Source organism: Prionailurus bengalensis, chromosome A1 (genome assembly GCF_016509475.1).
Source record: "Prionailurus bengalensis isolate Pbe53 chromosome A1, Fcat_Pben_1.1_paternal_pri, whole genome shotgun sequence".
NCBI lineage: Eukaryota > Metazoa > Chordata > Mammalia > Carnivora > Felidae > Prionailurus > Prionailurus bengalensis.
The window spans coordinates 9,579,797-9,597,876 of record NC_057343.1 but is presented as its reverse complement, the minus strand read 5'-3'; positions in this window follow the sequence as shown (position 1 = coordinate 9,597,876).

Here is an 18,080-nt window from a genome sequence, read left to right as displayed (position 1 = left end):
CTGGGTACAAATGACTGCAAAATTTGTAACTCTGCCTTCTGAGATCCAGTTCCCATCTCCACCTGCCTCCTGGACACTTCCACCTGGACATGATGCCAAGAACTATAGCTCAGCACGGAAACTCAAACAATCACCATCCCTTGGGGACCCAGGGCCCCTCCCCCTCTCATCACTGTCCTGTGTTTCTCAGGTAGCACCACATTTTTTCAGCCTTCTCAAGATCTGAGTTATGTTAAGCCCCTCCCTGGAGATTCTTGCTCTAAAATAGTTCTTGCCTCATTTCCCATTTTCCGTCTCCACCACCCTTTTAGCCTTTGTTGCTTTGGGCTTAGATTATTGCAACAGCGAAATACCTCTTTTATTAGCTGTCACAGCTTAGACACTACCTACTCAAGGCAGTTCCTTAAAAGTCAATTCTGGGGGCGCCTGGGTGGCTCTGTCGGTTGAGCGTCCGACTTCAGCTCAGGTCATGATCTCACAGTCGGTGAGTTCGAGCCCCGCGTCGGGCTCTGTGCTGACAGCTCGGAGCCTGGAGCCTGCTTCACATTCTGTGTCTCCCTCTCTCTCTGCCCCTCCCCCATTCATGCTCTCTCTCTGGATCAAAAATAAATAAACATTAAAAAAAAATTAAAAAAAAAAGTCAATTTCGTCCACATATTGAAATTACCTGGGAATGTCAAAAGTACTAAGAACTATCTAGAGTTTGGGGTCTCACCTTTCCAGCATTACAGCGGCCTCATCAGGATTATTTGTATCTCTGAGACCAGCGATGTTGTCCTAAGGCTCTGAGGATCGGATGGAGTCTCCAGGAAGGGTAACTCTAGCCCTACTCCTGTCTAAACTTTGGCCCGACACACACAGCGGAGAAGGCGGCACAGGACAGTTTGTGACAAGAAGCCCAGGTGGGCTGGTGGACGCCAACTTGTAACCAGGACTATGGAGCAGTCGTCGTCCCACAATATTCCACATCAGCCGGAGAAAATCTGTGTTTGGGTTAAAGTTCTTCCCTGACCGTCCCCACTGATGGCTGTCTTCCCCTCGGTACTCCCGGGGGATCTCTACACAAGTCATTTGTACCACCTTAGGACACCTCTTTTGTTGTTATTTTCATGCGTTTACAACACCCACGCTATGAACTCCTTTAGGACGAGGCTTACACTTTGTCTTTTGTCTGGGGTGTTTCCAGGCCTAATCCTTCTAATGGTTCAGCACCTTTGGGAGCCTGCCGGGGAAACTGTGGAGTGGGCCTGGGGTAAAGATAAGGCAGCATCTCGCAACGTGTACGCAACACCTGCATACAGTCACGGCCTTCTGACACAAGTATACTCCTAGCAAGAATTATTGTCAACAAAGCAAAACCTGACTCTGTTCAAGCTTCTGGCTCTAACTACCAGTTTACGGGAAGGAAGGAGATAGGGGAACATGCTAAATGATACCACAGGAATGCAACTCGCAAGATCCAGACTGTGGGAAACCCTGTGGGACACAACGACCCAGTCTCTTCAACAAATCAATTGCAAGGAAAAGCAACAATGTGGAGGGCAACCCGACATATTAAAAGAGACTTAAACACGGTAACTACCCATTGAAATATATGTTTCATTTGCTTCCTTATTCAAACAAACTATAAAAAAATATTTCAAGACAAGTAGAGAAATTTGACTTGGTTAGGGAGTTATCGTTCCAGGTATGCTAATGATGTTGTGGTTCTGTTTTTTGAAAGGGTCTTCATTTTTATGGGGAGGCTGGATGGCTCAGTTAGTTAAGTGTCCAACTTTGGCTCAGATCATGATCTCGTGGCTCGTGAGTTTGAGCCCTGCATTAGGCTCTGTGCTGACAGCCCTGAGCCTTCTTTGGATTCTCTGTCTCCCTCTGTCTCTGCCCCTCTCCTATGTGCTCTCTCACTCTCAAAGAGAAAGAAAGAAAGAAAGAAAGAAAGAAAGAAAGAAAGAAAAGAAAAGAAATAAATAAACTTTTTTTTTTTAAAGAAAGCGTCTTTATCTTTTAGAGATGCATACTGAAATATTTTAGAGAAAAATGATACTAGGTGTTTGCTTTGGGATAACAGTATGTGGGGAGGGGAGTGGACGGAGTAGAGGCTAAGACTCACCAAGGACTGTCAGCCATGGAAGCTGGATAGGTGCAGAGAAGGTCCTTGTCTAATCTCTTTTTTGCTTATGTTTAAAATGTTCATAATAGGGGCGCCTGGGTGGCGCAGTCGGTTGAGCGTCCGACTTCAGCCAGGTCACGATCTCGCGGTCCGTGAGTTCGAGCCCCGCGTCGGGCTCTGGGCTGATGGCTCGGAGCCTGGAGCCTGTTTCCGATTCTGTGTCTCCCTCTCTCTCTGCCCCTCCCCCGTTCATGCTCTGTCTCTCTCTGTCCCAAAAGTAAATAAACGTTGAAAAAAAAAAATAGACTAAAATGTTCATAATAAAAAGGAGGGGGGGGGGGACTAGAAGAAGGGAAAATCACTGGCCAGCCAAATGTAACCCATGACAGACAGAGAAGGGTTTACCATGGATCCGCTGAAGTTCAAGCATCAGGACCTCTCACTACATAGGCCTCTTCCAAGAGAATGTTGTCTTCATGATCTTTCTTACAAAGTGCTCCCCAAATCGTAAAAGTTTCAGGCATCGCAAAAGTTAGACCTACCCCTAATGGCAGGCAGCCGGCTGACTCTCATTTTAGGCATTTCGTAAGTGCTCACCAATATGCTTTTTAAAAACACTTAATGAAGATTTTCAAATGTACACAAAGTAGGCACAGCATGTAATGAAGCTCACGCTCCCTCCCCCAGTTCAAGTTATGAATGTTGTACTATATTTGCTTCGTATTTTCCTCTCTCTCTCCTCCTCCTCCTTTTTTTACCCGTGAATAGTTCTGTGTGTTTCTTCATTTTCTTTCATAACCACAATATCATTATCACATCCAGCAAAATTAACGATCATTCTTCCACATTATCTAAGACACAACCAATTTCCCCAGTTGTCTCAGAATGACTGGATCTTCAGCAAAGATCTCTAATCAATGTCAGAGAGAGGACATCAGAGCCATTCATGAACTGTGTGCCTTTTCGTGTTGAATGTTAAAGTCACATTTTCCCCACCATCGCAGGTGGCACGGTATGGAAATATTGACCGAGCCTGCCCTTTTTTGTAAAATCTGGTTGTGCTTGTACAGTCAAAATCATTGTATTTAACGATGGCCACTGAGGGTGAGTAGACAAGATATCAGCATGTTAGCTAGAAGAGCTTATTTAAAATATGAATAAAACAACCTCTGTATTTGCAACGTGCTCCTTGTTTCTACAGATAATAGCCAGCATTCTGCCTTTGGCCGTGACCTTTATTTTTCCCCTTGCCGCTCTGTAATTGTTTCGTGTGTGCTTTGCATCCTATTGTTATGGACCAAACTGTGTCTCGCCAAGCCAAATTCGTACTTGGAAGTCCTGAACCCAAACACGACTCGAGGGGGAGATGGGGCCTTGGAGGTAATTAAGGACATAGGGATGGAGACCTAATTTGATAGGACAAGTGTCCTTATGAAAAGCAGAAGAAATATTAGCAATCCTCACTCCTTTCCCCTTCCCCAGCACAGGGGAAAGGCCATGGGAGAACACAGGGGGAAGTCAGCCAGCTACAAGCCAACAAGTGAGCTCTCACCGGACCCCAACCCTTCCGGCACCTTGATCTTGGACTTCTCGGCCTCCAGAACAGTGAGAAAATAAATGTCTATTGTGTAAGACTCCCAGTCTATGGGTTTTTTTTTTAGTTGTTTTTTTTTTTAACGTTTACTTATTTTTGAGACAGAGAGAGAGCATGAACGGGGGAGGGTCAGAGAGAGGGAGACACAGAATCTGAAACAGGCTCCAGGCTCTGAGCCGTCAGCACAGAGCCCGACGCGGGGCTCGAACTCACGGACTGTGAGATCATGACCTGAGCCGAAGTCGGCCGCTTAACCGACTGAGCCACCCAGGCGCCCCCAGTCTATGGTTTTTTTTGATACGGTAGCCTGATAAGACCAATGTACTATGTAGACTATACTATGTAGAATAGAATGCATGACATACAGTGTGCTAAGCATAGTTCATTTTAGTAGTTTACCAGGCGTAACAAGGTTAAGGACCAATAAATTGCAGGCGGGTGCATGAATGCACACCCCCACCCCCTACACGTCCTCAGATAAAGGGCAATGAGGAAGAGGGAGGGGAAATACTCATCAGATTCGAAATGAGTGGGTCTTTAGGGACCTTATTAAGAACACGGCTTCTGTGGCACACACAGATAAACTACACCCTGGGAATTAGCTAGAAGTGAATTGACTTGTACTTGGACACTTTAGGAGGTCGTATTAGAAGGGGAGGAACATGTAGGGTCAATGTCAATTTTGGGTGGTATGTGCCTGTTTTAAGGGGAGTGAATAAATGCATAGGGAGCAATAAATGAGAGATACTAGATGTGGAAAGAATGTCGTGAAATCATCTGGTCCGATGGTTGAAGGTGGGAATGAACGCCGTGAAGAAGACAGTCACTGAGTTCAGAGTAGGGAAGGGGGCTGTTCCCCAGGATGGGTGCAATCCTGGTCCTTCAGAGAAAGGTGTAAGGGAAGGTCACGATTTTCGAGGTGGGTGAAATTCACGTGACAATGGTAGTGGTTGTGGGGAGCACTCACTTGACTTTAATCATTGCCAAAGATGAGTTCAGTGACGAAGTGGCTGGAATGTAGGAGAAGGTGACTGTGTGCAGTGAGAGTTGGAATGAAAGAGGGGAAGAGTCTTCCTGACTTCTTTGACTAGGACGACAAATTTACGCTCCAAACGGGGAACAACAGGCGCAACCCTGGCAAGTTGGGGAAAAGGCACCTGCCACGGAGCCTCCGTTTTCTGGTTGGAGATTTAAGGGTTCTCCAACTGTTTGCAGCGTGGGGGGACAATTGTCCTCTCCCTTTCAGAAGCCACGGAGGAAGTGTGCGCTTCTCAGGGCTGCCGTGGGAGCAGTGAGCCAGTTCCCCTTTGAAACGGAAGAAGCAGGAGAGACCCTTGCCCTTGGACAACATTAGTGATTCTGGCAGCTGAGGCTGAGTTTGATTCTCTTCTTTGTGATACAGGATCTGAGAGAGAAGCCTTAGTGTATGGGCTCCTAGGACAAAGGAATTATCTCTCCCCCAGCTGGTGCCAGCAAAATAACTTCCTAAAAAGTGTGGCAAAATACTTGCCCCAGAGCCCCGACGTTTGGAAATTAACAGCATATTAAGCAATCCTTAATTTCTTGAACTGTTCTTTTAAAAAAAATCTCCTGAGTTTGGAATCGATTCCCCTTGTTTACAAATTAGACTTCAGAAAAGCGTGGAGGAAGAATTTTTGCTACTGCTACTCAAGAAGTTCACATGTGACTGTCAAGAATTTTGAAGGGACCGAGATCTTACACTACATCACACTTAAAAGTTAGCCTGCTACAGTTTCATCAGTAGCCACCGGTGAAGACAAGAGTCTGCTGGGTCAGAGAAAGACAGTTTGTTACTCACGGCCAGACCGGTAGACGGACTATCAGCTTTGTTCTTTATACTGATTCCCCAAACCTCAATTTCCAGAGAACAATGCAAAGAGGCCTGGATTATACCTGCATGTGCAGTGGGTTGCATTTCAGGAGAGGAATCCTGAGGTTAAGAAGCCCGAATCTTTTTTTTTTTTTTTAATTTTTTTTTTTCAATGTTTATTTATTTTTGGGACAGAGAGAGACAGAGCATGAGCAGGGGAGGGGCAGAGAGAGAGGGAGACACAGAATTGGAAACAGGCTCCAGGCTCTGGGCCATCAGCCCAGAGCCCGACGCGGGGCTCGAACTCACAGACCGCGAGATCGTGACCTGGCTGAAGTCGGACGCTTAACCGACTGCACCACCCAGGCGCCCCCCGAATCTTTTTTAAAGGGCAGTCAGCGTATGCGCCCTTTGCTTCAGAGGTAGACAGTAGCTCTCTCTTCCAAGGAGACAAGCAAGCCTGCGTTTTGCTCCAGAAGGAGACACGGTCTCTTTTCCTCAAGGCTGGTCATTACATAAACGTCCCTCAAAAGAAAGTCCAGAATAAGGGGTGGTTAGTTTTTCTACACAAGATGTGCAGAAATTTGAAAAACCTATGGAGGGCGGTAGCCGTACAGCAATAGACTCTTTTTTAAAAATGTCTATTGTTGAGAGAAAGAGAGTGGGGGAGGGGCAGAGGGAGGGAGAGAGAGAATCCTGAGCAGGCTCCGCGCCGTGAGCGCAGAGTGCGACGTGGGGCTCGAACTCAGGAGCCGTGAAATCATGACCTGAGCCGAGATCAAGAGTTGGACGCTTAAATGAGCCACCCAGGCACCCTGAAGAGTTTTCTTAATATCTTGTCATTAGTGATGTCCTTGGACCAGAGAAACTTCTTAAACGCTGTGGGGGGTCGCTCTACGCCATTGCCTCTGCTTTAAGTGTTTCTAACCTTGGTATCACAATTCCCTGTGGCTTAAAAATCTTTTTCCATGCCTCTGTCCAGATAACTACCTGCCAGCACCTCTTCCCCCACCCACTGGACTCAGTGCCGTCTTCTTTCTCTCTACTCCCAGGCTTTTAGATTCTGGCCATCCTGGGTTTCACCTCATTGGCTTTTGCCTACAAGATCCATACAAAGAAGACAAAGTAACTCCACTCCTGAAAGGTATGGCCATTTTCTCATCGCAGAAAGCTGGGAGGAATCTGAAAAGCTATCTAACCCTACCTGCTCATTTAACAGATGTTAGGGGGTGGGGGTCTGTGGTCAAATGAACACAGGAAATACTAAGTTAAAAAAAGTCTAACAGGTGCAACTACTTTGGAGAACTGTTTGGCAGTTTTTATAAAGTTAAATGTGTCTGCCCTCTGGCCTAACAATTCCTCTCTTAAGGATTTACCCAAGAAAAATGGAAACATATGGCCCCAAACATTCTTGCACAAGAATGTCCATACCTGCCCTATTCATGACGGTCAAAACTTGGAGACAACCCACATGTCCATTGAAAGGAGAATGGACAAACAAATCATGAATGAATGAACTATTGATACCCACAACAGCATTGAGGAAACTCAAAAATCTCATACTGAGCAAAAGAAGTCAGATCCTACCCCCCAAAATCTATGCAACATGACTTGGGGTGGTTTTTTTTTTTTTTTTTTTTGATGTCTAAGAAGTATACGGACTTTAGTGATGAGAAAGAAGTCAGATACTGGCTGTTGCTGAACAGGGACAGGGGATTTACAGAAATGGGGACATTTTCTGGGGTGATGGAAATGTTTTATGTCGTGCTTTGGCTGGTGGAAGATTTATATATTCAATTCTCAAAACTCATTGAACTGAACACTTAACGGTCTGTGCATATGTTAATTATACCTCAATTAAATCTTTTAAAAAGTGAAACATATTTCTTTACTAAGGGGCTTTGAAGTAAAACGTATTTCTTTACTAAGGGCTTGTTAATCAAGCAAATAGACATTGTACATCTTTAAGAAGGAGATACAGTATACAGAGTGTTTCTTAAACATATTTGAACACCAATCACTTTTTTTTAATAAAAATCTTCGACACATATGTGCGTTTATTTCCCCAATTTTTTTTAAGTTTATTTATTTTGAGAGAGGCAGAGACAGAGTGAGCGGGGGAGGGGCGGAGAGAGAGAGAGAATCCCAAGCAGGCCCCGCACTGTCAGCACGGAGCCCAATATGGGGCTCGAACACGTGACACCGTGAGATCATGACCTGAGCCGAAATCAAGAGTTGGACAACGTCACTGACTGAGCCGCCCAGGTGCCCCTGAAGACCAGCTGCTTCTGGAAGGAACAATAGGGAACAGAAAATGCCTTGGAGGATGTTTTGGGTTGCACGTTGAACGTAGAGTATTTCACCGTGCGGTTTTCTGTTCCTTATTTCCTTCCTTCCGCTCGACGTAGAGATGGACCTCTCGTGCCAATCCGTCGGGGCAGGATGGTGAGCCACCTGCGGTGACCCAGCTTTCCTGTCTTCCTGTTGCCAGCTCGGGTCCTTCAGTTGGCACCCTTGTCTGTCCCAGGCCATTGGATCACCACAGCCCATTGCCTTCAACGGCAAGAGACACACAGTTGAACGGGGCAGAGCATGGCCATCTGATGGGTTTGCAGGACGTTGCCCATATCAGTCACAGAGTTCATTTATTCGGTCACGGAGGCATCCATTCACTAGTTGGCAACCTAGTTAGAGGAGCGCCTCTACGTGTCTGTCATTGTGCAGGTCTCTGGAGACATAAAACTTTGTAAAGCACACTTCCTGTCTTACGTGGGGGGAAGGGCGGAGGAGAGAGCCACACGCGCTCAACTTTTAAATGATGCAAAACTTCAGTGTTGGTGCTAAAGGTCTCGTCTTCATCTTGTTCCTTCCCCCGCAGACATGCGGATTCCCTTTCCCTTCTATGGGTCTGCCAAAGGCAAAAATAACAATACCAACCACCTGACGCCAGGGGAGAATTATTGCTTCGACCGAAAGGTTATCTGTTATAAAAGAAATAGTCCACGTGTCCGCAAAGTGGTAGAATGGTACAGAGGCTCCCGGACCTGCTGGGGATTTGCTGCACTTTTGGTGGGTGCGGCAGCTAGGAAGGAAACTCAGAAGCTGGTGCTCCCATGAGGAGTCCAGTGGGTTTTTTTCTTGTTTGTGAGGAGGTTTGAAGGGAGGTCAGCTTTACAGTGTTTGGAGAACGAGAGGGCTGTACCACAGAATGACTCCTCACTTTTTACTCATTGTTCAGCTCAAGCACGTAACATTCTCTGTGCTTGAGCTGGTCGTGGGGCCGGTGCAGAGGTCAATTCAGGTATTAGTCGCACGCGAGGGCGGCAGAAACAGCCTGATATTGACCGTGGCCATGACGCAGAGATGACCCTCACAAGCGCGCATCCAAGGGAGATGGTGAAGCTTAGAGTGTCACTCAAAGACTCGAAATTTCGTAGGGACCAACGTCTCGATTTTTGTCCACTTAAGAAAATTTAGTAGGTAGCAACACCGACTCCGTGTATGTGGCTGTAGTGGTCTGTGCATTTTACTGTATGCAGACGTTTGTCTAAGCACCATCACAATCAGCATACACACATCTTTATCAGCCCAGAATTCCCTCGTGCTATCCCACCTTATTCACACCCTCATCCCACCCCCGGCTCCTAGAAACTACTGATCCTTTCGCCAGAACCATAGTTCTAGCTTTCTGGAAGTATCATATAAATGAAACTGGTATAGTACATAACCTTTGAGTCCAGCTTCCTGCATGCAGGGTAATTTTGTGTGAAGATCTTCCTCCCTCCTTCCCTTCCTTCTTTCCTTCCTTTGGTCTTTCCTTCTTTCCTCCCTCCTTTCCTTCCTTCCTTCCTTCCTTCCTTCCTTCCCTCCCTCCCTCCCTCCTTTCTTTCTTCTTTCTTTCTTTCTTTCCTCTCTACACCCAACATGGGGCTCAAACTCACAACCCCAAAATCAAGAGTCGCACCCTCTACTAACTGAGCCGGCCAGGTGCCACTGTCTGAAGATCTTTCTTCATCAGTTCTCCTAGAGCGTGTCCGCTGTCAAAAAACCCTCTTAATTTTTCATTCATCTGAGGATGCGTTAATTAATTAATTAATTTTTTTTTACATTTTTGTCAACGTTTTTTATTTATTTTTGGGACAGAGAGAGACAGAGCATGAACGGGGGAGGGGCAGAGAGAGAGGGAGACACAGAATCGGAAACAGGCTCCAGACTCCGAGCCATCAGCCCAGAGCCCGACGCGGGGCTCGAACTCACGGACCGCGAGATCGTGACCTGGCTGAAGTCGGACGCTTAACCGACTGCGCCACCCAGGCGCCCCAATTAATTAATTTTTTAATGTTTATTTTTTGAGAGAGAAAGAGCATGAGCAGGGCAGGGGCAGACAGAGAGGGAGATGCAGCATCCGAAGCAGGCTCCAGGCCAGGCTCCGAGCTGTCAGCACAGAGCCCGAAGTGGGGCTCGAACCCATGAACTGTGAGATCATGACCTGAGGCGAAGTCAGACACTTAACCTCCTGAGCCACCCAGGCGCCCTGAGAATGCTTTTGTTGTTGTTGTTGTTTTCCCTTTGTTCCTGAAAGCTATTGTCTTGGGATATGGAATGCTGGTGGATGCCAATTGCTTTTCTTCCAGCACATTCACGCTGCTCTTCAGCAGCCTTCTCACCCCCAACGGTTTCCGGCTTCCGGGTTCCAGATGAGAATTCCACAGCCGTTTATTTGATTGTTGCTCCCCCGTAAATAATACGTTGCCTTTTCTCAGATTGTTTTCCTGATTTTTGTTTGTTTTTAGTTTTTAGCAGTTTGATTATGATGTGTCTGGGCATGTATTTCTCGGGTGTATCCTATTCGAGATTTGCTGAACTTCTTGAATTTACAGGTTTATGCCTTTTGCTAAATTTGGGAAGTTTTATTTTATTTATTTTATTTTTTTTCAATCTGTGAAGTTTATTGTCAAATTGGTTTCCATACAACACCCAGTGCTCATCCCAACAGGTGCCCTCCTCAATACCCATCACCCACCCTCCCCTCCCTCCCACCCCCATCAACCCTCAGTTTGTTTTTAGTTTTTAAGAGTCTCTTATGCTTTGGCTCTCTTCCACTCTAACCTCTTTTTTTTTTTCCTTCCCCTTCCCCATGGGTTTCTGTTAAGTTTCTCCGGATCCACATAAGAGTGAAACCATATAGTATCTGTCTTTCTCTGTATGGCTTATTTCACTTAGCATCACACTCTCCACTTCCATCCACGTTGCTACAAAGGGCCAGAGTTCATTCTTTCTCATTGCCACGTAGTATTCCATTGTGTACATAAACCACAATTTCTTTATCCATTCGTCAGTTGATGGACATTTAGGCTCTTTCCATAATTTGGCTATTGTTGAGAGTGCTGCTATAAACATTGGGGTACAAGTGCCCCTATGCATCAGTACTCCTGTATCCATCCCTTGGGTAAATTCCTAGCAGTGCTATTGCTGGGTCATAGGGGAGATCTATTTTGAATTTTTTGAGGAACCTCCACACTGTTTTCCAGAGTGTCTGCACCAGTTTGCATTCCCACCAACAGTGCAAGAGGGTTCCCGTTTCTCCACATCCTCTCCAGCATCTGTAGTCTCCTGATTTGTTCATTTTGGCCATTCTGACTGGCGTGAGGTGATATCTGAGTGTGGTTTTGATTTGTATTTCCCTGATGAGGAGCGACGTTGAGCATCTTTTCATGAAAATTTGGGAAGTTTTAAAGAAAGACATTTCTCAAGTATTTTTCTACATCAGACTCTTTCTTCTGTCCTTCTGGGACTCTGATGACACAAGTATGAGACTTTGTATAATTGTTCCACAGGACCCTGAAGTTGTATTCTTTCTTTTTCAACCTCTATTCTCTCTTGTTAAGATGGGAGCATTTCTATTGCTCTGTCTTCAAGTTGACTGGCTCTCCCTCTGTTATGTCCATTCTGCTTTTGAGCCCAATCAGTGAGTTTTAAATTTTTATTATTGTATTTTCAGTTCTATAATATCTGTTTGAGGTGTTTGTTTTGTTTTGTCTTGTTATTTTTTGCAGATCCTTTCTAGAGTGTTTATTTTTCCTTGGACCATTCTTTATAATAGTTGCTTTAAAATCTTTATCAGATAACTTTCACATCTGTATCATCTTGGCATTGACATCCATCAATTGTATTTTCCTATGTGAGTTGAGATTTTCCTGGTTTATATGCCAAGTATTTTTGGATCATTTCATGGACTTTTTTTTTTTTTTTTTTTTTTTAGTATTAATGTTCACATATTCAACAGCAGCTTTTTTCTTCTTAAAGATTTTATTTTAAGTAATCTCTACACCCAACATGGGGTTCGAACTTACAACTCTGAGAACAAGAGTTGCACACTCTACCAACTGAGCCATCCAGGCACCTCTATTCAACAGTAGCTTAAAAATAAGTATTACTGCATTCAAAATGCTTCCCAACTGAATCTATAAATGGTAATATAAATTTAAAAATAGAAACTTAAAATAAATAAATTTAACATTACATATCATGGACAGTTTGAGTATTATGTTATGAGATACTGGATCTTATTTAATTAATTGATTATTTATTTATTTATTTAATTTCTGAGGGAGAGAGAGATAGAGGGAGACAGAGCCCAAGTGGGAGTGGGGCAGAGCGAGAGGGAGATATAGAATCCAAAGCAGGCTCCAGGCTCTGAGCTGTCAGCCCAGAGCCCGATGCGGGGCTCAAACTCACAAACCGTGAGATCATGACCTGAGCCGAAGTCGGACGCTCAGCCAACTGAGCTACCCAGGTGCCCCAATACTGGATCTTACTTAAATCCTGCAGAGAATGTTGATTTTTTTTTTTTTTTTAAGCAGACAATTGACACAGTCCGGCTTAGGCTGCAAGTCCTGACCAGATTTCTGTGGGTTGTGGTTCCACCATCAGTTCCATTTGCAAAGTCTTTGCGATACTATTTAGATTTCTCCTGAGCGCCCACCATCTCACGGTCAGTCTGGGATCCGGATGGTGGTGTATCTGTTAGTTCAGTTCTCAGACCCTCTGTATGCTGTATGTGATCAAATCTAAGCGTGCATAGCTTGGGGTGAGACCCCCCCCGAATTAGCAAAGAACTTGATGGGGTTGTTTTTTCCAAACTCCTTTCTCTCCCTGATCTCCCTGTATTTTCCAGTTTCCTGCAGGTTCTCCTTTGGGTTCATCCATCTAGAAAGCTGCTGTTTTATTTAGTCTACTCTGTGCCATTCCTGTGACTCTCCCATGTCCTGGGCCAAGTGGTGGGTACACATGGAGAGGAAAAGAGCATGGTCCTTGGACGTGACGTTAGGAAAGGATTGGAGCCAGACAACAGAAGGGGGCGGTGGAGTGTTTACGCGAAGAAATGAGGTTCTTACGTGTTGTGTGTGTTGTGATCCAGGCTGGGGCAGTCTTTGGTGGGGAAAAAAGCTGCAGTGCAGAAAAGTCTTAACTAATAAAGATATAGTTGTTCTTGCCAATGTCACCCAAGGGATAAACAGCCTGCCCGCCATAAAATCTCATTAGTCCTGCCAGGCGAGTGAAGAAATATAAAGATTTGTGGCCCTAGTCTAACTAAGCCATTATCCCAAGAATGTCTCAGCAATGCGTTGCGGGTCTATTTGCGGATTTCAATTTACCTGTAGTAGGTTTGCTTTCTTTTCTTCTACCGGAGAAAAACATTCAGCCCGTTTTACTGTTTGGGATTTCTTTTCGCTGGGCTGAAACTGTCCTAGCGCTCCCTTCCAAAAAAGTAAAAATACCAAGCACTTGCCTGTCTCGCCCCACCCCCCTCCCAACACACACGATCGTCAAGGTGATTTCCGTTTATGGAGGGGGCAGGGGTCAGTTTGGTGGGTGGACAGGTTGAACCAGACGGTTGAAGGGGTTGTGAATCCACCTGTGGTTGAAAAACACGCTGAGAGTCTAAGAAACGCTCAGAGAGTCTCTGAAAAAGACACTCATCATAAGGATTGCAATATTTCCCGTTTTTTTTTTTTTTGTTTTTTTTGTTTTTTTTGTTTTTTTTTTTTAAATTTTTCAACGTTTATTTATTTTTGGGACAGAGAGAGACAGAGCATGAATGGGGGAGGGGCAGAGAGAGAGGGAGACACAGAATCGGAAACAGGCTCCAGGCTCCGAGCCATCAGCCCAGAGCCCGACGCGGGGCTCGAACTCACGGACCGCGAGATCGTGACCTGGCTGAAGTCGGACGCTTAACCGACTGCGCCACCCAGGCGCCCCAATATTTCCCGTTTTTAATGTATTTGGCGCACATAAGGAACATGAATTCTGGCGAGGCATGTTTGCTCAGTGCCCCCCGGCTGCACGCTAAGTGAGTGCCAGGCGTCCACCAAAACCCTGCTCGTGAAGACGAGATGGCCCTCGTGGGCGGTGCTGTCCGAGCCTGCACTCAAGTCACCAGGTCAGAGGGCTCAGGTCAGTCTTCAGCCGCACGGGTCCCTCGCTTCCCACATTCAACGGGTCGCTCCTATTTCCAAAAGGTCCCTCAGGTTTCCCTTGTTTGCTTTGTTCCACTGTTGCTGTGCTTTATCAGCTATAACTATAAATCCCTGGACAGCAGCAATTTCCTCCTAACCGATCTCCAGGGAAGTCACCTATCTGATCACGTATCAAAGTTCCTTCATGATTCTTTTTTTTTTTTTTTTTTTTTTTTTAATGTTTATTTACTTTTGAGAGAGAAAGGGAGAGCGTGAGCTGGGGAGGGGCAGCGAGAGAGGAAGACAGAGGATCCGAAGCGGGCTCTGTGCTCACAGCAGCGAGCTCGCTTTGGGGCTTGAGCTCACAAACCACGAGATCGTGACCTGAGCTGAGGTCAGACGCTCAACCTACCGAGCCACCCAGGCGCCCCTCGTGGTTTGTCACTACGTCCAGAATAAAGCCTAGGCTCTTCACACATTATCCTGGTCTAAGTGTCAGCCCCGGCTTCTTCCTTTTTAATGTCTGTCTGCTACTGGACGTAGAGTATTCGTCGCTTTCCGGGAAGGCTGCCGTATTTCCCACCCCCATGACTTTGTTCATGCCCTTCTTCTGTTTGTGATTCTTATTTCCCTTTCCCTTCCTAAAAATCAGATTTGTCCTTTAATACCGAGCTCAGATGCTGTCTCCTTGGTGTGGCTGGTCAGTGGTTATAGCTGCCATCTCTATGCTTCTGTAGAACTTCATTTAGTAGGTATAATTCATTCACTCATTCATTCATTCAATTATTCATACCATGTATTCATTAAACACTACTTTGTTATGGGGCAATAAACCAGCTGCTGAGCCTGCAAAAGGTAAGACATCATTCCTGTCCTTAAGGGATGTAGTCCAATGGAGAGAGAAATCGGAGTATGAACATATGCTATGAGAGTGGTGCCTGGGTGGCTCATTCAGTGAAGCATCCAACTCATAATTTTGGCCCAGGTCATGATCTCACGGTTCGTGGGATTGAGCTCTGTCTTGGGCTCTGTGCTGACCGCTTGAAGCTTGCTTGGGATTCTCCCTCTCTCCCTGTCTCTCTCTGCCCCTGCCTGCACTGTCTCTCTCGCAAAATAAATAAACAGGTGTGCCTGGATGGCTCAGTCGGTTAAGCGTCCGACTCCAGCTCAGGTCATGATCTCACGGTTTGTGAGTTCGAGCCCCGCGTCGGGCTCTGTGCCGACAGCTCAGAGCCTGGAGCCTGCTTCGGATTCTGTGTCTTCCTCTCTCTCTGCCCTTCCTCTGTTCACGGTCTGTCTCTCAAAAATAAATAGAAAGTTAAAAAAAATGAATAAATATTTAAAAAATACAGAAAATATAATGGCTATAATGGATTTGTGTACAAAGGGAGTGAATCTGCCTGGGTAATTCTGGAAGAGCTTCTGGAGGACCAAGCATTTGAGCTGAGACTCATGGATAGAGAGGGCGGCCGTGGGGCGGGAGAGCCTACGCTCACAGCACGGCACGCACCCTGTGAGAGACGGCTGTGGGTGTGGTTGAACATGGCCTGCACGGGAGGTAGTGCACCTGACAACCACAGATAGCAAAGCAGAGGCCGCGAGACTCCAACACGGGGCTGGGGGTGGGGGGTGAGGGGAGTGTCTGCCGTGATTAGATTCTAGGAGCCAAGTGTCTCGGAAGACGCATGCTCTTTAAGATGCATGAGAATGCCAATTTATGGCCAAGTCGGTTTGAACCATTTTTAATCTAAAGCGTGCTCTCACTCCCCCAAGTGATGGCGGCGTGAGGAAAAGAGCGAGGTGCGTGTTTCTCAGTGCTTGGGCCCAAATATAAATCAGGTCCTTCCCACTCACACCCTCTTCTTCCTTCTCTTCCTGGAGATTGCCCTCAGATAGTCCTAAAGGTACGCCAGTGTTGTGGAACGTTGACTGGAAAATCGTAAGTTCTAAAGCTCAAAAATAGTTAGACTATTCTGCCCGAAGAGGTGTGTGACTATAAAACTATGCTGATGAAGCGACTACATTTATTTTATTTTCAGCCACGTGGCTTTTCATTAGGTTTCTGCTCCCACCTGCTGTGTGGACCGCGGCATACAGGGACCTGGGCCCCTCCCACTCTGGTTCAGAAGGTGTTGGGTGGGGTTCGAGCAGCACACCCCCAGGTGACACTCATGCTGCCCACCAGGAGACCACTCCAAGGGAGGGGGGGGGGCTCTACGTGTCACTGTCTCCATCATTAAATTCGACACAGAAAGCACCAAGCCGCATGTGACTTGCCGAGTTCAAAGGCGTTTTAAGAGGTTACCGAGACTAATCATCTCTTTAAACTACTATCCAGGGCACAACCGTATCTGCTTCGATGGGGTGTTAAGAAAAAGCGGATGGTTGCAGTTTCATCAGAAATAAGAAGGTGGGTGGCGCAGTCGGTTAAGCGTCCGACTTCAGCCAGGTCACGATCTCGCGGTCCGTGAGTTCAAGCCCTGCGTTGGGCTCTGGGCGGATGGCTCGGAGCCTGGAGCCTGTTTCCGATTCAGTGTCTCCCTCTCTCTCTGCCCCTCCCCCGTTCATGCTCTGTCTCTCTCTGTCCCCAAACAAAACAAACAAAAAAAAAAGTTGAAAAAAAAGAAATAAGAAGGTGGATGTTCTGGTTTTTCATTTTGTTAATCTTGCATAAGGGATGATCCCACGATACAATGTGAGGTATATTATCCTACACATAACAAATGTCTAGCCTTCTAGACCAATAGCAAATACCTCGGGACTGGGGGCGCCCCGGTGGCTCAGTTGGTTGAGCGACCGACTCTTGATTTCGGCTCAGGTCAGGATCTCATGGTTTGTGAGTTGGAGTCCTGAGTTGGGCTTTGCCCTAATAACACGGAGCCGGCTTGGGATCCTCTCTCTGCCTGTCTCCCTCTCTCTTTCTCTCTCGCAAAAAAATAAAAAATAAAAAATAAAGACCTTGGGAGTAAAGTAACTAGTCAGTTGAGTTTTTTTTACTTGGCTTTCGATCTGTGATTGTCAGTGTTTCGTATGTACAGTAAACCTGCTTGTTTTTCTTTTCAACTTATCAAGGAATAATTTAGGTACGGTAAACTGCGTTCATTTAAAAAGTATACTTTTGTGACCTTTTTAACCTACGTTCTAATTTACTCATGACGTATTAATTTAAAAGTATTCACTGGGGCGCCTGGGTGGCGCAGTCGGTTAAGCGTCCGACTTCAGCCAGGTCACGATCTCGCGGTCCGTGAGTTCGAGCCCCGCGTCGGGCTCTGGGCTGATGGCTCAGAGCCTGGAGCCTGTTTCCGATTCTGTGTCTCCCTCTCTCTCTGCCCCTCCCCCGTTCATGCTCTGTCTCTCTCTGTCCCAAAAATAAATAAACGTTGAAAAAAAAATTTAACAAAAATAAAAGTATTCACTAACACAGGGGCGCCTGGGTGGCTCAGTTGGTTGAGCGTCTGACTTCGGCTCAGGTCACGATCTCATGGTTCGTGAGCTCGAAACCCACGTTGGGCTCTGTGCTGACAGCTCAGAGCCTGGAGCCTGCTTCGGATTCTGTGTCTCCCTGTCTCTCTACCTCTCCCCAGACTCATGCCGTCTCTTGGTCTCTCAAAAAGAAGTAAACGTTAAAAAATTCAAAGATAATTTCAAATAATTTAAAAAGCCCCGCACAATTGGGAATACCGTATGACTTTCAGAAGGAGCAAGAAATGAATACGATTTTGTCTTACTGTCTAGATAGAAGGGCAAGAGGCAGCAAGTGGGAATTAGGATGAGACAGTCCACTAGGACACAAGAATAGCTTCCTGAGGCCACAGAGCCTTCACGCTCTAGCACCCAAGAAAGGGAGCTAGAGAAGCCCCAGAGCCCAGACATGCTTGGAAACCTCGGGAATGCATCTGGTGCTCCCGAATTTGGCCTCCTGTGCTCGGATAACAAAGGCTGAGTCCAGGGAGCATTTAGGCTTTGAGAATGGGGTGAAGGGGACAAATCTGTGTCGTATCTCTCATGCCTGTCACTTTGTGTTCTCAATGCCCCCACCTTGGTCCAGGACCTCGTCACCTCATACCTAGGTTATTACTAAAAGTC